This window comes from Amblyomma maculatum, chromosome 2 (genome assembly GCF_055883805.1).
Source record: "Amblyomma maculatum isolate TAMU_Amacu chromosome 2, ASM5588380v1, whole genome shotgun sequence".
Lineage (NCBI taxonomy): Eukaryota > Metazoa > Arthropoda > Arachnida > Ixodida > Ixodidae > Amblyomma > Amblyomma maculatum.
The window spans coordinates 123,379,521-123,400,606 of NC_139345.1; the positions used below are offsets into that span (position 1 = coordinate 123,379,521).

A 21,086-nucleotide genomic window follows, 5' to 3' on the forward strand; every position below is an offset into this window, starting at 1 on the left:
TTCGACTCTCGCATGAGGTGGTCTGACCATATAATGTATATTGAAAGCAAGCTCACTAGACCTGTTGGTCGAGACTGCGTAACGAATTTTCCCCAAAGCATAAGCTCCTCTTTATCATGCTATAATTCAATCACACATAAACTACTGTCATCTCGTTTGGGGTACAACATCCAAAACAAATCGAAACATCATACTCGGTCTCCAAAAGAAGGCAATTAGAGTGATTGCTGGTGCATGCTACACTGCCCACACAGAAACATTATTTCCGAATTATAGGATTCATCGTGTGCATACCATGTTTGAGTATCGTCTACTTCACTGCCTTAAATTGTCACCTCAATGCTTAACTTACTTCTTGAAGAATATATCTGGACTGAAGCCTTACAAAAAACCCTTTCACACCAGAAGTAAACAAATATCGGACGTTCGTCGAACGAGGACGGTATACGGTAACCAGAGCCTTCGTTTTGCTTTACCATGCATATCAAATCATTATAGCATACACAACCCAAACATCTTTACCGCCTCAATTAATGACTTTAAGCTATATTTTATCAATTCCGCACTGTCTCTCTGTACTTTCCGTTCCTTGCCTTAAACATTATTACAATAGTCACTTCATTTTCATTACATTTTGCCATGTTTTGTACATACTGTTACATTATTGTGGGCCGTTAATTTACTGTGCTGGTTTTTAACTTGCTGTTTCATTTGTATATGTGTGCTCTTTCTGTACTTCATAATTTTCATGTAATATGTATGTATATCTTCACCTTAATGCCAGACGTCCTGTTGCTCTGCCATTACTGGGCCTCGGGCATCTCTCAAGCCATCGTTGTAGCTTTTCGCCCGAGGCCGATTTCCTGTATATTACTGGAAATAAATTTTTTTCTCAATTTTTTTTTTTCAATTTCTTGAGGTGACCAATGGCCCTCTTAACAATGATTCTAGAAGACACACGCCTGGACTTCACCACCTTCATCTCCAGGAGCTGCTGCCTCCCTTTCATGAAGGCAGATGTGATGAGGTGCACTTCTCTAAAAAAAAACCCTTCGTGAAGGAGGAAGCCTCTATCAGCCAGCACCTGGTCTCCTTCATCAAGCAAGTCCATAGACCTTTAAAGTGAAAATAACTTCATTTCAGCAATTCATCAATTCAGAAGCATGCAATGCATCTAAGCTTCAGATGACAGTATTTATTTGTAATGTGCATGTTCAGTTCATAAACAATCTTAAAAGCAGATTTTGTTAAGGCTTGGCTCCATAGGATTTAGTTCAATGCTGTGCAAATAAAGGTGAAAAACAGCTGCTGTTTGAAGTGGACTTTTCGTAATGCTATTATTAAAATATGGAAAGTGAAAAGAATACCAGTAAATAAATGTACCACTTTCTAATGTGATCTGCTTGTCTGTAGCTCTTCCTCCATACACTGGGGACACAACATTACTGCGCCATGTGGGTTGTCGCACACAAGAAACTTTATTGTTGAGTCGTGTTCATAATTGCTCCACTTCTTGCTGCAAGCTCAGATTGAATGGCCTTTAAGCAAAAAAAGAAAGAAAAACGTTTTACTATTGGGCACGGAAATCAGTTTCTATACAGGGCTGAATAAATCTTGTTGCGCTCACAATGCTCACATACCCTGACACTGGCACTTCTGTGCAGTCAATGATGGATTGCAGCTTCGGAAAAAAGTGGCTGTCCTTCGTCGTCAACCAGGACTGGGCAACAGTCGGATCCGGAAATCGTATTAGCTGCTTGCACAAAGCCTTTATGGGCTCCAGCTAAAGCCTAAATATAGCTGTCACAGTACTACGTAACAAAAAGAAGCGGTATGCCAGGTCCCTTCCAGAAAAAGCGTGCCTCAAATGCATCAGAAATAAAAATAACTGTGTCCCTTGGGGCACCATGGTTTGACTGCGGGGCAGGCCTGCTGCAACTGATGTGAGAAGGGCAAAAAAAAAAGCTTTCGGCAGACCTGGAAAGAAAAGAAAATGATTATCAGTGAATCCTGGTTAGAATTGAAACCCATAATGAGAGTTGTATACTTTCATGTAATATTTTGAGCTAAGAGCACCACTGTATTAAATGGCTAAATGAATCTGGACTCATTCTATGCCAACGTCCAAGCTGTCGCATTGGAAAGCAGAAGGGGGAGTAACCACGTACCAGTGTAAAATGTAGGCTTGGCTTGAGTCATTGCCAGCACGTCTGAATCCTTTGCCTTTTGTTGTCTCAGCCTCCTGTTTGCTCTGCTCAGGTCACATACTTTTTGTCTTAGTTTCTCACATTCAGTTGGTTACACTTGATACACAAACTAGCCTCTGTCTGAGTTCCTAATGTTGACAAAAATTACACAATGAAAATGAAAGCACAACTGCCAACAAAAATTTTCAGCCGGTGTCTAAAAAATTATGCTTCATTACAGTCAAAACATTAGTTCAGACCAACTGGGTTGGTCATACTCAAATGCAACTCGGTTCGATTTCAACATGACTATAAATGTTCAATAACTTCGTGCTCAAATAAAGTGCACATGGCGGCTTGCCTGCACTGGTGAGCCTTCCTTCGTCATCATAGTCAGCCTCGAAACCCCGAACGTGGCACCTGATCCCTCTGCCTCATCCTGGCACTGACAGAGTGCCAATGTGAATGCGCAGTGCGTGGTGTCGCCCCTTCTGCAGCTGCCGGCAGTGGTAGCATGCACTGGTTCGCTGGTTCCGCACAGCAGCTACGTGCGCGTGATGCAGATGGCTGAAAAGAAAAAAAAAACATTTCAAAGCGTATAACATCTCTAGGTGCTGTAATGATGCACGTACAAGAATTAAGGCTTTATGAACTTTTTGAGGATGCGAAACGACCGAGCGCTGCTGACGTCCTCATACAAAAACAGTTCCGGCACATAGTCGATGTTGTCTGGGTCGGCACTTGGTGCTCCTGAAGAAAAAGAGCACAACCCGCTCAAGCAGACTGCATTACTTACGTAAGGGACTCAAACCCGTACCATTGACGAAATTCTCGGAGCAAAGTCCACAATTGATGATGGGTATCCATAGTTTTCTATCAGCAGTCTGCCGGCAAATAGCAATTAACGGCCCACTGCTTTCGTCGCTCTACGTCCCACGGGACTCTGAACATCTTGTAACCTGTTTCAGTAGTTTTTGCAGTTTAATGCAGCGCACCACACCATTTCCTCAGCGCTGTGAACGTCTGAACTTAAAAATATGCCCTGGAAATGCCATGCTCACAGGCAAATCCAATGCAAAACAGACAGAAACGACCCGGAAGTCAAAATTCACGAGACTAAACCTCGCCGTGACGCAATGTCCGCCAAAACTTGGACACCACCTATGACGGCCTACAACAGATAAAAACTCGGTGGCAGGCTAGCCTCCCCCGAAAGCGGCGTTGACCTAATAAGTCCCGTAGGACCAGGAACAGCCACCCTTTACCACCTCAACCCCTCCGTTGTGCGATGTCAGCGCATGTTAAATGTCCCCAGGTCGCCGAAATTAATTTGCAGTCCTGCACTACGGGACATCTTTCCATATAAACTCCCACCTTCAATTTCCTTGTCTCAGAGATACTGCGCTTTCCTTCCTTTAGACCGACAGTTTAGAAAACAATATGAAAAGACATTTAGGTGTATGTGTATAGTGGTGTCCACCCAAAAGTACAAGGCGCCTTCCTTTCCCCCCGCCATAGTGGCGCAGTGGTTAAGATGCCCGACTATTGTTCCTTAATACTCGATTCGAACCCTACAGCTGCGTTTCGATGGAGGCGGAGAGGCGTTCGTGTGCTGTGCAATGTCAGTGCACGTTTAAGATACCGAGGTGGCCGAAATTACTCCAGACCCCTAATAGAAATAATTAGTTCACAGGAAAAGGCGCAGTATCTCACACTTGCTCTGTGGACAACTGAACCGCGCCGTAAGGGGAGAGAGGAAGGTGAGAGTGAATATGGAAAGAGAGAAAGGGGAAGCTGTAGTGGAGGGCTACGGAGTAATTTCAATCACCTGAAGATCCTTAACATGCGCTGACATCGCACAGCACACGGACGCCACTTCGTTTCGCCTCCATCGAAACGCAGCCGCCGCGGTCGGGTTCGAACCGGGGAACACCGGCGCAGTAGTGGGTTGTCTTACCACTGCACCACCGCGGCGGGGCAACTCCGGACCCCTCAACTAATAATAATTGGTTCACCGGAAAGGAAAGGTGTAGTATTTGCCACATTAGTTTCTGTGGACGCCTGAACCGCGCCGTAAAGAAAGGAAGGCGAGAGGTAAAGTGGAAAGAGGAGCCGTAGTGGAGGACTAGGGAGTAATTTCGACCACCTGGGGATCTTTAACGAGCGCTGACATCGCACAGCACACGGATGCCTCTTCGTTTCGCCGCCTCCATCGAAACAAGCCGCCGCGTTCGGGTTTGAACCCGGGTACTCCGGCACAGTAGTCGGGCGTCTTACCACTGCACCACCCCGGCGGGGCGGACCCCAATTAATAGTAATAATAATTGGTTCACAGGAAGGGAAAGGCACAGTATCTGTCACACTTGCTCTGTGGACACCTGAACCGCTCCGGGTGGAATTTAACGTGTAGAGAGAAAGGTGAGTCGTAGTGGAGGCCTACGGAGTAATTTCGACCGCCTGGGGATCTTTAACGTGCGCTGACATCGCACAGCACATGGACACCCCTTCCTCTCATTTGGGTTCAAGCCCGGGAACTCCAGCCAGTAGTCGGGCGTCTTACCACTGCACCACCCCAACAGGGCCCCCAACTAAACTTTTGTTTCCGCTTTCGAAAACTCTCGTCATCCTCCCCTCATGACGCGGGTCAGGTGTCCACAGAAAAAGTGCGACAGGTACTGCGCATTTCCTTCTTGTGAACAATTATTTTTAAGAAATTGAAAAAACTGTGGATTGAAATGCGGTGTTACAGAGACTATCGCTGCGATACTCGCAGCTTTCGCTCTATCACTTCAAGCCAAGCTGAAACCCCCACAATTTTCCTTTATTCTTGCCCATAGCGATTCTAGAAATGATGAGAACAATTCAACATATTTGCGGGAGCCTGAATTCATATTTTGTACAAAGAAATATGATGACTCAGTTCAAGGAAATTGTTGCTTTCCAGTTACACTTTACAACTGGAAAATTTCTGATCAGATTTCCTTCTTTTCCAGTTGCACCATTGAAAAACTCAACTGGTTACCATTGTTTTTTCGACTAGGATTCTTTGTCGCCTGCGAATTATCGCCTGCTGGAGGCATGCTCGGGAATTTTCGAGGCATCCGATGCTAAACGCTTCCTTTGTGCTAAGAAGGGTGCATATTCTTTGCTAATAGTTTGATCGTCAGGCGCTTGCGAAGGAGTTTGGGTAGCTGTGTTTTCGTATCTTCGGGTGGAAGTTCCACGCCTACACCTAGGCGCTTTAGTATGGATTGCCTGCCTTGGTGCGCTTAAGCCGTTCTTTTTGCATTGTGATCACATTGCAAAAAGAAAAGGTGAACCTCATTGAGCTCCACTAGTGTCCCGTGAGTCTGTCGATGTGTAGTTCGGCAGCCTAAGGGCTGCTTTGTATGCTTGCCTAATTATTGTCTCGGCTTTGTTGCTGTGTTGTTGTGGCTGTAGGAAGAAGGAAAATAAAATGCACGGGCCTGCTACTGGCTGTACCTGAAGCCACCTCCGCTGATTAAAAACTGATTAATTTATAGGAAGGGAAAGGCAGTTAACAGTCTCACTTGTTTCCTGTGGACAGCTCAAACGCGCCGTAAGGGAAGTGAGGAAGGTGGGAGTGAAAGTGGAAGGAGAGAAAGAGGAGCCGTAGTGGAGGGCTACGGAGTAATTTCGACCACCTGGGGATCCTTAACGTGCGCTGACATCGCACAGCACACGGATGCCTCTTCGTTTTGCCTCCATCGAAACGCAGCCGCCGAGGCCGGGTTCGAACCCGGGTACTCCGGCACAGTGGTCGGGCGTCTTACCACTGCGCCACCCCGGCGGGGCCCACCTCCATTGCCTCGTGCAGACAGAAGAGAAAATAGAGCCCCGGGTGGTCGAAATTTCCGGAGTCCTCCACTACGGCGTCTCTCATAGCCTGAGTTGCTTTGGGGCGTTAAACCCCACAAACCAAACAAAACCAGTGTTAGGTATGGCAGTGCGTAAGACATATGCCTGCACTATCCTACAGAGGTCTTTTTCTTTGACTCCTCTACTACGGTTGGCAATTCTTCTGATTAGCCTAATTGACATATAACTGATGTTTTGAGCTAGAATAAGAAGAAGAACGCTCGGTCACCCGCAGCTAATGCTTCCGCTCCATATTCGGTTCAGCATGCAGCTTTGAACCTTTCTCATTTTTATATGTAATAATAATAATTGGTTCACAGGAAGCGAAAGGCGCAGTATCTGTCACACTTGCTCTGTGGACACCTGAACTGCGCCGTAAGGGAAGGTGTGGTGTGAGTGAAAGTTGAAGTATTAGCCGTATTGGAGGGCTAGGAAGTAATATGGACCACCTGGGGATCTTGAACGGAGTAGGTGGTAAAGGGTGGCTCATCAGCTGGCCCTGATGGGGCTGGGACAGGTAGGTCACCGCCGTTTGCGGCGGTGGCTAACCTGCCACCGATTTTTATCTGTTGTAGGCCATCATTGCACCCGCCACTGCTTCGCTGGGGGGCGAGGCTGTTGTTGCGGCGCGCGTCTTTCTCTCCCTCTTCTTTTTCTTCTCTGTTTTTCTCTTCTGTCCGCACGAGGCAGCGGAGGTGCCCCGCCGGGGTGGTGCAGTGGTAAGACGCCCGACTACTGTGCCTGAGTACCCGAGTTTGAACCCGACCTCGGCGGCTGCGTTTCGATTATACTAGGCACTATAGTTTCGATGGAGACGAGGAGAGACGAGACTGAGGCGTCCGTGTGATGTGCGATGTCAGCGCACGTTAATGATCCCCAGGTGGTCTAAATTACTCCGTAGCCCCCCACTACGGCTCCTCTCTTTCATATTAAAGGGCCCTGATATCCACAGTGAGTTCAACGCTCGGAAATTTAGTGAACAATTTACCGATGAGCAAACCTCTGCAGGCGGCAGGTCGTCTGCGACTGGGAAAGGGTCTTCTGTAGGCTTTCCGGAGGAATATTTGGCCAGTACGTACGCTCGTGACAGAAGGGGCTTCTGTGATTGGTAAGTCTGCGTTATACTTGTGAACAGATTTTGCTGATATTGTCACCCCTGCAGGATGCTTGCAAAAGTATTCTGGCAGCAATGTCCCAGCCAGTGTACAGTCTCCAGAGGGCACCTTTGATGACCAGTTCAGCAGCAGCTCTCTACAGAATGTCCTACTGCACATGGTAAATGTGGCTTTACTATTTTAATATTAGAAAAAAAAATATTGTCCACGCCATTGTCCGCTTCTTCTTCTTCGCCCGTAAAATATATTTCAATTAGACCGCCATTAAAAGGACCGCTGTTAAAGAACGGGAGGTCAGTGTGGACTCTGCTTTTCATTTATTTGCTATTCTCTCAGAAGAGGAAATGTGCAGTATTTTTATTGCATTAAGTATGGTTTCTTGACTCCATAAATAAGAAAATGTGTTTAGCTTCTTACTGAGAACCTTAAGAAGTGAGAGTTGAGGAAATTGACAAAAAATTACAAGGGTTCAACGCTTCTGAACCAAATATTGAGCGAAAGCATTAGCTGCGGGTGACCGAGCGTTCTTCTCTTTTTCTTCTTCCTCAGCCCACATATAAAGCCCCTCTTTAACCAACCCATATGAACGTGCCTTAGTGGCCTATAGTGGTAACGTGAATGCCAGGATCCTAGCAGGCTGATTCTGGCATAACCGTCCCATGTGAAACGAGAGACCTAAGTTGGCAGCTCCTGCCAGCCTGTGTGTCACGTGTGTGACGTCACAGCGTCGCGTGGGTAAGACGTAACTGCGGCTGGGTCACGCGAAGGCTTGAAAGTGCGAGTAGTATTGCTTTCGCAATAAAAAAACATTTCGTCAGACCGTGGGCACACGTGTATTACACCTCATCGTTACTTTCTGTGCCACTTAGTCATTTTTGAGCAGCCCCTGCTGGTGCAAGGAAGACCATGCGCAGCTGCTATCGCACTCTTGTTGCATTGTTATTAAACGCTGCTATCCGATTGACTGCCTGACACTCTTTAACACTATAGCGTGACTATGTCCGCAGCTCCTTTCAAATTAAGAAATACAATGCAGCATTGCGCTTTCAGTATTTAGCACGAGCAGGCTTTTTGAAAGCAGTGCATACAACTAACGAGGTTCTAAACTTTCTACCTCATGTGTGCCTTTTACTTAGGCTAGTTATAAATAAATCAGTGAGGATATATAGCTCGTACGAAGGGTTTCGCTGTTCAGTCTTATATCCTTATTTTTCTTTGTTGCAGATCTTTCGAACATACCTGCGACCAGTTCTCCATCAAAAATAATTACAAGGGTTCCACGCTGCTGAACCAAATATTGAGCGAAAGCATTAGCTGCGGGTGACCGAGCGTTCTTTTTCTTCTTCCTCAGCCCACATATAAAGACCCGCTTTAACCAACCGATATGAACGTGCCTTAGTGGCCTATAGGGGTAACGTGAATGCCAGCCCAGTAAAAAAAATTCAATGGGTCCAATTGGGAATTTCCCAATTGAAATCAATTGGTCAAAAAACAATTGTGTTTTCGCCACCCATTGGGCCTGACCATTTGATATGAATTGGTGCTCCCAATTGGAAATAACTGATCACCCATGAGGACCAAATGGCTCACCAGTTGAATTCAAATGGCATACCCATTGAGCCCAAATGGTTTGAACTCACATAGCTTGAAAAAAAAATGGAGATGCAATTTCAATGTTTTCTGTCCAGAAGTTATAGGGGAGCCAACTTTTATACAAGTGGAATGAAATTACAATTTTTTACAGAAATCATGAGAGACGAGCATTACACACACGGAACTAACACAGATTCAATGTACATAGCACAGGTTGCAGACTTATATACTCCATTCTTTGACCAGTGCTGCTGGGACCAGTGACACATCTTTGTTATTCAGAGTTCACTTATTTGATTATGCCTGCACTCACAGTGAACACGATATAATCAATAAGATTAACCGGCATATACTTTTTACATACATACATACATACATACATACACACATACATACATACATACACATACCTCTTTATAGAGGTATGTATATCTGTGCACATCTCAGTCAAGGGTATCACTGACTTGACTTTCCCAATTGGGAATGTTTGCTTAGGACCAATTAGAACCAATGGGAAGCCCAGTTGGAAGCCCAATTCGTTTCAAATGGGCGTCCCAATTGGGATGCCCAAATGGTTTCTTCATTCCCAATTGGGAGTTACGAAACCAACTGGGCGTCCCAATTGGGAGTGAAGAAACCAACTGGGCTTCCCAATTGGGAGTGAAGAAACCAGTTGGGTTGGACAGTACCCATTAGACAAACCATTTGGAATTGGCAGAACCAATTCAATCTGACTGGTCTTCCCAATTGGATCCATTGATTTTTTTTTTTTACTGAGAGGGTCCTAGTAGGTTGATTCTGACATAACCGTCACATGTGAAACGAGAGACCCAAGTTGGCAGCTCCTGCAAGCCTGCGGAAAACTCTCAGACCACAGCAGAGACGGCGGCAGAGGACTCCGTCATCGATCTCCAAGGGCCCTGGCATCCAGCCGTATGTCAATGAAGAGGTTTTCAAACTGCTCACTGCACATGTTGCTTGAGGCCAAAAACTAAGGGCAAGCGGTTCCCTTTGTCGCTCAAGAAATTTGCCCTGGACTGAAACTCGTGACCCCCGAGCGTACCGATTTCTGGCTCCGTATTTTTCTTTGCCCACCCAGCGTTCATTAGAAGGTGACTAGCCAATTATTAAGATGATAGCAAGGATCATTCCTGGGATCAGTTCTTCGATAGGAGCAAGTATTGAAACTTGGAATGAACGTGACGTAAGTTTTGATGAGATAGCACTGAACAAAAAATTGTGCTATGATGGAACGCAAGATGTTGTTCACGGGTTCACAGACGATGGTGTTGACCGCACTGCAACCATCGCTGACAGGGCTTTAGTTGTCCTCCTTGCTGGTGTTTCAAGATGGGTCCAACCAGTAGCTTTTGCTGTAGGGCACATGTCAACCACAATCGACTGTCATACACAACCTGCTGATTTTGCTCATTGTGGAGCTGGGAAGCATCGAAATTACAGTGAAAGCTATAATTTGTGACCAGGGCACTTCGAATGTCAGTCTTGCTAAACAGGGCATTACTATTGCAAAGCCTTTTTTTTTTTTTGAAGTTAATGGTATGCGGGCGTACTTCATCTTGACTTACCACATTTGATTAAAATACACAATAATGTCCAAGTACATAAGCTGCGTATTGGAGAAGACATTGTTGACCGGTCACACGTTGTCAGCATTTTTTAATCCACACATGAGCTGCGATTGTGGTTGGCTCCAAAGTTGACTGAGCACCACATTTGTAAGAAACTTTTCGAAAATATGAAGGTCAATAGAGCAGTACAGGTACAGTACAGGTTCTCAGTGCGTCGGTCTCCATTGCAGTGATGGCAATGGTGTATGCAAATGAGCTCCCTGCTTCAGCCATGGCTACGGCACATTTTTGTGACCGCGTGGACAAATGTTTTTGATGTATGAATAGATCCAGTGCGAAGAAAACTGCAAAAGCTCTAATATGTAATCAAGAAAGGGGATCCCGAGCTGACTGACCTCCTTCGACGTCAACTTCTTTGGATTGAGTCATGGAAGTTTGATGGCAGGCGTCAGCCGCAAACATGTTGGTTGGTAGATAGCAATTGAAGCTGCTTGCCGCCTATCGGATGATATCTCAGAAAACTACGGCTTTGAATACCTGCTCACGCGTAGACTCCAGCAGGATCTCCTCGAAAACATATTTGGTCATATCAGACAGAAGCAAAGTCGTAACACAAACCCCAATGCATCGCAATTTATTTCTGGTCTGAAGCGTATCTTTATCTGAAAGTTGATCAAACTATCCGAACATGGAAATGTAGACGACGGTGGATGTGGCCTTCATGAGCTCTCGCCATTCTCCCTTACTAGTGAACCTTTTGTTGGTAATGAGGATTGTCCACAACCTGATGACTTTCCCTCATTAGACGACTTTTCTGAACTTGCTAGCGATGTTCAATGACACATCATTGATGACTCGGCAGCTTAATATGTTGCTGGCTTTCTGATCAAATTGTTTGTTGGAAAGTCAGATAACGCCTGCAGTTGTCCACAGTTACTGAGAGACGACAGTCAGACTGTGCGCAGTCCCCACCAATATTTCACTGTTCTCAAAGCGTACCACGTGCCCAGCAATCTGTTTGGTAATCTGACTGTGCCATCGAAAAAAGCTTTTGCCTATGTACATCTGCTTGAATCGCTCTTTCTTAATATTTGAGGGTACTGCACATCTCCCAAAAGTCTGCGATGTTTTAGATCACCATTTGTCGCTAGTTGGCGATTTTCATTTCCGCTCTGCTGAGTGTTACAAGAGGTTTGTGAGAATGTTTTGCCGTGTTCGTTTGAACTGGCATGTGCGTTTCGTGAACCTAAACGTAGATAAGGTTAAGTTTCAGTCTTCGGTTCGTGGTGTGCAACTTGACAAGTTTAAAGGTTAGAAAATGCTTTGCACAAAAGTATATGCATTCCTCGAAGGGACAGAACACTGCTGTGTAATTTCTTGAAAAGATCTGCATGTTCTTGAAATCAAATAACAGTGATGGTATTGTCTGCATTTTTGTAATCTGAACCACATACGGGCCAACTCTGGGTATTTGATGCAAGTCGTTCGATCGCTACGTGCACTTCAGCTCAAGTCACATATTAATAGTAAGAGGACATGTGATGTTTGAATGTTTTTAAAAGAATTATACACACATGGTGGTAAGCATCATAATTTTAATCAGGCACAGTTCATATTGTCACTCTTTTCATGGTCGAGCTTTGCGTCGACTTCGTAATTCCCGTCGTCAAACTTTTCTTTATAATAATCATCAAACTTGCAAGCAATGATGGAGCACTGCTGGTTGTATCCTGTTATTACTTATTCCGAATGAAAGAGAACACACTGTGCACAGCCTTTTCAGAGGTAGAGAACCCAAAGAGCTTGTTTCTCAACAGTAAAAAGTAGCGCTCTTGTAGCATCACTTGGGTCCCTGACTTTTCAGAGTAGTGAGGACTACAGTTCCTTTCTCTTCATAATATTTGGACTGCTGACGATGATTGACAGGTCACACAATACTGAAGACTTGTGACAGTTACATAAAAAAGAGGGAAACGGGCTGCCGACATTGAGGCACCATTTATTTTTGAATCCTCGTACCAGGTGCAAAGTATTACCTGTACTTTTGAACACGTTCATCTTGTCTTACTTTTTTTTTTCTGCAAGCACTAGCGATGTGCTGACTTTTTGTCTTGTGTTCTCGCTGTTATATCTATTCAGATTTGCTTGTGTTAAGGAAAGCAGATGCCTTTGTATCAAGCCTTTCTTTACCATGCTGGCCTTAGTTTGTGCTCAGATTTTGTGTCTATTTTTTATCTTGCCCTGAAATAAAAGGGTTCCTGACACTCCGTCTCTGTTAACTATTGCATGCTGAACGACTACTTGCTCCAAACCGAAGACAATCGCGCCAGACAGACAGAACATTTGTTGACTTGTGAATCCATACCTGCCTACTGCAAGTATACGTTTCTGTGCAACTTCAATTCAAAATCATTGAGACATTCTATCCACCTCAGGCCACAGGCATACGTGAGAACGCTCAAAGCAATTCGAAATTTGCGCCAGTGAAAGCGAAACAAGAAGTGTGTGCCAGTTGCTTTTACGCACCTTGTGTGCACTGAAATAGATTAAAATTCGTGCTACGAGACATTCTATCCACCTCAGGCCACAGGCATACGTGGAAACGCTCAAGGCAATTCGAAATTTGCGCCAGTGAAAGCGAAACAAGAAGTGTGTGCCAGTTGCCTTTACGCACCTTGAGTGCACTGAAATAGATTAAAATTCGCGCCACTAAACCGAACGCATCCGAAAAAGTGCGTTAATTCTTCTAATTAACCATAGATACGCTAGAGACAGCTAAGCGTAATGCAGAGAGTATGCTGTAAGCACCGATTTAAAGTCTGTCTTTTGATTTCATAAGGAGGGGGATAGCGCGAACGCAGTCCCCCACTACCAAAAATTGCATGCCCCATCTGCCCCAGTTTGGGGTAGTGGCAGGGGTCAGCACGAGCGCAGTGCAATGCCCGCGCCTCTCCCTGGGGGCACCGCCTCGCTGATCACGGTAACCCCGGCACCAGGTAAGTATGCCGAGGAAACGTTTCGTCGCCCGTAGCCACCGCACGCGGCCAGCTTAGAGACGCTAGTTGCGGGATGCTGAAACTTGGAACAAAAATGATTAGCCGCAAATCTGCAACAACAATTTGCAAACAAATTATATAATTGCCTACCATAAATCAGATTGTTATTCAAAATATTTCCGAGTTCCTAGAAATAATTGGCGAGGTCTAAAAACTGGTCTGTGAGAGTACTAATCATTATCGAGATGCTTCCTCTTCACGCCACTAGAGGCGCCACCGCTGCTCTTGCTAGCGTAGTCTGCTTCCGGACGAGCCGCACCACATCGCAAACGTACAGCCACGCGTACAGCTGGTTCGTTTGCGAAACATATTTTGCACTTTTTGAAGTCAGACAGACACAGTGACCTAGCAGAAGCAGCAGAGAAGGCACACGCGGTGCAAACACGTCTGTAACAAGTGTCTGATTACCGGAATAACCTGAACTACCGGAACAAACGCCCAGAAATTAGTCGAGGTATGGACTCGAGCACAGCCGCTGCTGTTGGAGACCGGCTGTTGGAGACCGGCTGTTGGAGACCGGCTATGATGGGTCTAATAAAAACCATAAAGACGCTATTACAAGGTAATGAAATATGCGTCGGCCGGGAATCGAAACCGGGCCACCCGCGTGGCAGGCGAGTATTCTACCACTGAACCACCGATTTTTTTTCTTAATTTCTGAAGTATAAATGAACAACAAATGGTCACACTTAATAAAACACTTCAGCTGCCCTTGAGCTGACGTGTGTGAGGTTAAAATTTCTTCAATTTTACCAGGTCATCCAGAACTTCTGCCCACTGTGGTGGGTCAGGGAGCGCGCAGATACATTCCCGTAGATAAACAGCACTTTCAACAAAAATTTCACGTACACTGCGAATGTTAATATCTTCATGCCTTACTTGCATTCGTGTTTTCCACAAGCTGTGGAGGCCTAGAAGCATTATTAAATCATAGGGTACGTCTTCGTTCTCCACCGGTAAAAACCGGATGCCATTTTAGTGGCAGCTCTTTTTTAATTGTTCTTTGTAGCACGTCCCAATGAAATACTGCATCTCAGCAGTCTAAGAATATGTGTTCGGTTGTCTCTGGCTTCTTGCAAAGCTGGCAGCTTGTCGTCCAAGGGACATAGATTCCTTTTTCGTGAAGCCAGGTTTTGACGGGTAGAGAGTTCGAGTGCAACTTAAAAAAGAACGTTTTGGCAGCCGGTCGAACTGGCATCCTCTTCACTCGTTTTAAAATAGGCTGTGGCTAAAGGTACGCCAGACGGACCCGATCGATGGTCTTAAAGGTACGTCCGACGGACCCAACGCATTTTTCTCCGATATGGGCCTTGGGATCCGTCGGGAAAGCCGGACGGATCCGAGATCCCCAGATGTGGTTGTAGCAACAACATGGTAGCCATATGTAGCCAAGTCGAAGTTGGTATATGAGGTGTGCGAGGTGCAAGAAGTATGTACTATACTGCATGCGTGAAATGTGAAATTACAAAGAATAGTACAGTGGCAAGAATAGTGCCTAGAATGGGTGATATACTACGTGATGACATATCATGTTTACGTGAGTTGGACCGCGGCAAGCACGACCAGAGCGCAAACGCATGTAATCGCAGTGTTGACGGCCAGCCCGCGGCCCGCACGCCCGCTCATTTGGTCCTCGTTATCATGTGGATTAACGTCTACGACGGTCGTTATGTAGTTATGTAGTTTTGATTCTTCAAAGTTTCGTCACTTCCATCTGTGATGAGATGCGTCACGTAACGCATCGCTTTCTGCTCGCATTGAGGTTTGGTGCTGCAAGTTCTACGTAGTACATATACAATGCTTTAAAGGAACCAAGATGCGCTATAAAAAGATAGCCACAGGAAACAGCCAAGGAGACAGTCTCCTTGGCTGTTTCCTGTGGCTGTCTTTTTATAGCGCATCTAAAGCAATGCACCAACTCGCCCAACAAGAAGTTCTTCTAAATGTACATATACAAGCGGCGCTGAAAAAGCTGGGTGCCGCCGGCGTGTCTCTAGCCCAAGCATCGCGTCATTCGTGTTTGTTGGAGGTGTGGTCTGTGCTTACCGTGAGATGCTGTGATGTACGGATTACGTCCTACTAGAGTGCTGTGTGAGACTACGAAGAGTGCTGTGATGAGTGCGCCGATGTCCGGACGGACATTAGTGTGCCCGTTTATGATCGGCGATGTTGCACGTGCATGTCAGTGTTTATTAGGTGCAGTGGTAATTTATTTACACGCGCTGTGCAACAATCAGACGAAAATAAGTCATCGACAATTTGTTAGCCTGCACTACAGAGCTCAAAACTCGGAAAATGGGAATGCACATGATGCAGTTTTCGCATGTTGGAGTGGACCGAAAAATAAGTGTCCAGCCCACACCGCCGGGATGCGCATTACTACAGGTGAAATGGTTCAGGTTTCTGTAAAATAGCTGCCTGGCACAGCACCTTCCTAAATGTTCAGGTTTTGTACTATTGTTGAAGGCCACTTTATCATAATAAAGGAACGAATATGCTTTATGTGTTAATGACTAGTGCTTTTTCAACATATGTTCGTTTTTTTTTTTTTTTTTTCGTTTTTCCTTAGTTTCCTTTGATTTCATGCTAGACAAACACAAATAGTACACTTTTAAACTTGTCAGTCCAAAGCTGAACATGAATATCTGCCATGCATGTGACAGCTTTAATGCTAGAAAGGTTCACGTGTATAGCATGCACGTAGACGCTGCGACATCTTAGTGGCACGTTCCGCTACTTGCCCCAAGGTCGTGATGTTTAATGCCAGTGATGGCAGTCGCACTTTGGTGCAGGTGAAATGCAAATGCTTCTGTTTTCTGCAAGATGTCAACGCAAAGTACAAAGCCCGGGCAGTCAAATTAGTCTGGAGCTCTCCACTACGGTATTCTTCATAGCCACATATGTCACTTTAGGATGTGAAACCCTACATGCCATAGGTAGGCTGCATTGTTTTTTAGATTTTGTAACCTCTAATCTATGTTTTGCAACATTTGGCTAATTTTAGTTCTCAAACAGTTGTTAAAGATGAAACCGAAGCAGTTCCTGGCATGGTTTTCTGCTTGGATTAATTTGCTAATTGCAGTTCTTTGAAACTTGCATCAATGCTGGACAGTTCAAATAGCAGGCAGTTGAATTACAGAAATGATGTGGATCGTGCGTTTCAGTTCTGACAAATGGAAAGTAACCGTCCCCTCCTTGCATGCATAGGTGCCCTTAGACAAATACATACTCGGGTGTGTGATTGTGACACATATCAAGGGTCAACAGAAGGCCATGGGAGCCAGTGTGATATTCTTCATGAAGGCTAAAGTAAAATTGTACAACAGCTGCTGTACCATGCAGAAAAAAATTGATCATTTAGTATATGATTAACTGACCATAAATAGCATCTTACTCAGAGTATGATGTGATATATATCTGGTTTAGCATCCCAAAATAACTACGGCTATGAGGAACAATAGTTGAGGGCTCCGGTATAATTTCGACCACCTGGGGTTCTTTTACATGCAATGACACCGCATGGTGCATGACGGCCTATTGTTTCGCCTCTATTGAAATGCCTCTGCTGTGGCTGGAACCAAATCTGCACCTTTCGGTTCAGCAGCCAAGCACTCTACTTAGCCAGCACAACGGGGCCAAGTATCAAAATGCATGCCATTACATTTCTTTCTAGCCGGTGGTTTTCTTCACAGAACTAATGTATACAAGGAAAAGTAGATAGCAAGAAAACACTAGTTTTATCGCACATTATATTCACATTTCAGCAAACATTCTCCAGGAAAAAATTTCTCATAATGTTTGCATGGAAACCATGAACATCTTACAAAAACAAAGCAATGCACTTACTGCACTCCAATTATTAGTGGGCAAGGTTGCATCTATGCTACTACACTGCACTTATCACAAAACCACAAGCCCCATCTGCTTTGGCCAATCACTTGATGAAACTAACGGAGACAGATGTCGCACACCACAGACTGGTCGTCTCGCAACATATCTCTGCATATGTTGCATTTCAATTTCATGCCTTTCCACTTAGCTTCAACTGTTGCCAGCATTACTAGTCAACCATCTTTTCTGAAGTTCCTTTTTACGCTGTTGGGATCAGCATCCTTGTTAACGATGGTCTCTGGAATTTTCGATGCTATCATTTTCATATCTTCCTCATCTGGAAGAACGAAGGAAATGACAAGCTTTGAGCAGAAAAAAAATTAGGGAGACTCCTAATCTCCACCTGTAAGGGTATGGTGTGCCAGCGTTAATGGTTCTTGTCTGCAGATCCCACTGTGGATTCCCGTTAATTTACATGCCCTTTGCTACAAACATAATTACTAATTCCTTAATTCATCTCTCTGTTATCTCAGATATACTCATTAGCATACGGTCGTAGGCGGCCCTGTTAGGTGATAGGCAACCTGGCATAGACCTCTGTAAGCCTCAACCTTTCTTAATTGGAGCTGGAACCTCCCAGAACATATTTCAAATATAACTTTGTAAGCTTGACTTAACAGCTCCTGCCATGTCGTGTGGCCTCGTGACATTTGGCTCGTGGCACTTTTGGCTTGTGCACAGGGGTCATCTGTTAAATACTGGTTAACATGCATGAAAAATACCTTTTCACACAAACTGGTGGCAAATGGTCAAGTGGTGCACTGCAGATTCTGAAATGTATACCTATATGCATGCAAGGATCGCATCATCACATAACATGATCAAGAGTTCTATCAGTACCTGTAGTTACATAGCATTTCAATGCCCATTAAAGGACCACCTCAGACAATGGTTGTTGTTACCACAAGACCTGTTCTAACAGCGTACTAACACCATTTCACTGAGCGATGGACATGTATATGCATACTCTAGATAGCTCGACTGTGTATCTCATTTATTTCTATGACTTCCAAGGAGTTCCTGTCATCAGAAACCCTACAATTTATGAAATCGGGACAGTTGTCTTGAAAGGTGATGAAAAGAAATAACCAGGTTACCTTGACACAATGCTAAATTACAGAGGGTGAATATGCTGCATGAAGATACCAAGAAGCTTGTACAAAGAAAAGTGAGAGTGAAATGGCAAGATTTTTGAAACATTGAAATAAACTACAAACTATACTTGTCAAACCTGTAATTAAGGAATGGAAATCATGCAGTAATCAAAAACGCAACATGGAGGCCATTTTAGGTCATCTTCACAAAACACATACCCACACCTCACACACAGCTTCATACTTATGAAAGAGGACAAACCAATATGCAAGGAGAGTGGAGATGAACTAACAATAAACCATATCTTACACGTGCGCCAGAGTCGAGAAAATAAGAGGAAACATTTTGTACAATTTTGCAACAGATCCCTTTCCATCCCAGCATGATCCTAGGAGAGACGTGCAAATTTCCTGCATTTTTGGTTTCCTAAAATGTTCCTAAACAAGCTACATCCTAAAGAACATTTTAGTCATTACACACAAAATAAATACATTAAACCTTGTTCTTGGTGCATGGCAGCATTAGTCGCTTATGCACCATAAAAATCAACACAATGTTGTAAGGTAAACCTTGGTTAGCTATGTTATATGAGACAAGCTTTCGGTCTGGTGTGGTCCTTATTCACGTGACAGCGCTTTCATGAGGGTCTATGTTCCAGCGATCGGAAAGTGACCTATTCCAGTAATTTTACAAACTGAAGGTGATTCTACAGATTTCTAAAGACTGGAATGCTCAAATGTTTTATCTACGTCCGCCTGCTTTGACAGCCTGGAGTGAAACTGTTGAAGAGAATACATTTTTGAACATTTAATGCGTTTCTGAAGGCGTTGCTTTCAATTACGGGGCCCACAAAAACCAGCTGAATGTCAAACGCCGCCTAGGTAGGCTTTCTAGCAAGACAGCGGTGTAGCGTGGAAAATCGCTCCGCCGGTCCATCGCTGGCGCCGCTGACTTGACAGGCGAACTGTTCAAACTTATAGCTACTGACCACACCTGAAACACTGAACTGCGCATGATCAAGGCAGAATTTCTCTAACACTGAGCACTGGTAGCTATCGATTTCGCGCCCAATATTGTGAACATCTGTCCTCTCTTCGATCATTGATACGTCCACAGTTGAACATTTAAGCGTCCTCGGGGTAGGCCAGCCGTTGGAACATGGATGTGTGGTTGTAGCAACGATCACTTGCATGGCACACTCTGCAAAATTCCAAGAGTCAGCTTCTGCAACGAAATGTGCAGCGCACATTTTCGACCGCGTACCTAAGTCCGGCGATGCATGCATATCGACCCCATCGTTTCAAAGCTGCGCGGCCGCTCATGGTCACGCTAACCTCGAGCATGCGGGGGTTTAAACTACATGTACGCAAAATTCAACGACAAGAAAAAGATGCAGGCTAAGCACTTTAGTCTAGTCTTCCCCTAAATACCAAAGAACATTGCTGTTCACAGGGAATTCGGATCATTCGCGCTTCCGGCTTTCCGGTTGTGCACTCTTGCGGTGCGGTGCAGTAGGTCTTCGCCTCGACGAGTCGATGTGCAGCTCGCCGCAGTAGTAGCGCAGGCCTCTAGTAGATTCGGCATGTCTTCTGCCACGGCTCTGAGGCAGAATTTAAACGAAGAATTTAGCTAGAAACATCCGGTTTCCTCGGTCTGCATGTGAGGAACAAGCATAATGCCATTTCACATAGGTCATACTTTTGACTGCCGAATGTTCTGCACGGCGAGGTGTGTGTGTGTTGTGCCGGCGCTAGATCTTCGGAGGTCGATGCAGGACCTAAGGCAGCGTAAATGCTAGGAATAGCTCGCTCGCATTACGGGCAGATCGAGGTGATAGTTTAGTGCGAAGCGAAAGCTGCTCGTGAATGTGCGTATCTCGATGCCAGCTGGTGGAGCTGGTGCAGTACGTAGCATCGTCTGAAGCTATGTGCGTGACAGCGATGCTTGCCGTACACAACCCTAAGTGAAGACCGTGATTTATGTTAGAACGGATGCACTCTTCTCATCGAGAGTCGCGGCTAGCTGATATCATAGAGGATAAGATTCATTCACGCGCAGCAAGCGGATTGTGGCCGCGTTCGACGTGCATATAGCCATGAGCCTGTACATCGACGTCCGCCGTATCTTTACGAGAATCGAATGGATACGTCGGACGTACCTTTAGACACTTCGTTTAACATATCCTGCCCTGGGCCTCCACGGTAAGGCTCCCGATACAAAGGTTCCGGCAGCATGATTTCCACTAGGTCCTTATACAGCTTTTTCTTGCCAACACTGTACAAATATTGAAGGGAAAAATGCACTTCTAACAACTTGTAAGAGAGAACTACCTCGCGCAAATATCCTGTTACAGCACCACGCATGTTTTCACTTGAGGAGACAACAAATCCGGGTAACAGCCTTTGCAGCCGCACTTGCATGACTGTTCTTAAAAAGGTGTCATTTTGGTCGCGAAGAAAAAAAAAAAGCGCGATACCACTTGGCGCAGAAACAAATGAATCAAACCGACTCCTCCGCTTTTTAAAGAAAGAAATAAATTCGTTCGCCTCGTCTTTTCCCAGGTCGAAGTCCAAAGAAAAACCGCAAACACACGATGAATTTTTTGAATGGCAGTTCGTGACGCACATAGAACATTCATTACATACCATATCTTTGAAATCGAAAACACATTGCAGATGAACG

General features: G+C 45.0%; 1 long non-coding RNA gene, 1 other non-coding gene and 1 pseudogene across 3 annotated transcripts in view; 1 reads left to right on the forward strand and 2 right to left on the reverse strand.

The window, feature by feature from the left end:
• LOC146199742 (uncharacterized) overlaps positions 1–21,086 on the reverse strand; it is a 58,312-nt gene that overhangs the window by 3,786 nt on the left and 33,440 nt on the right. For both annotated transcript variants that reach the window (XR_014705116.1, XR_014705117.1), the window contains exons 3-4: positions 1,641–2,753; positions 1,384–1,538 (exon numbers count right to left, since the gene is read on the reverse strand). This is a non-coding gene — a long non-coding RNA (uncharacterized LOC146199742). The remainder of the gene's footprint in view (positions 1–1,383; positions 1,539–1,640; positions 2,754–21,086) is intronic.
• On the forward strand, positions 8,565–10,646 carry LOC146199743 (uncharacterized; annotated as a pseudogene).
• On the reverse strand, positions 13,203–13,366 carry LOC146199744 (U1 spliceosomal RNA). The gene has a single exon (XR_014705367.1). It is a non-coding gene; the product is annotated as a U1 spliceosomal RNA (small nuclear RNA).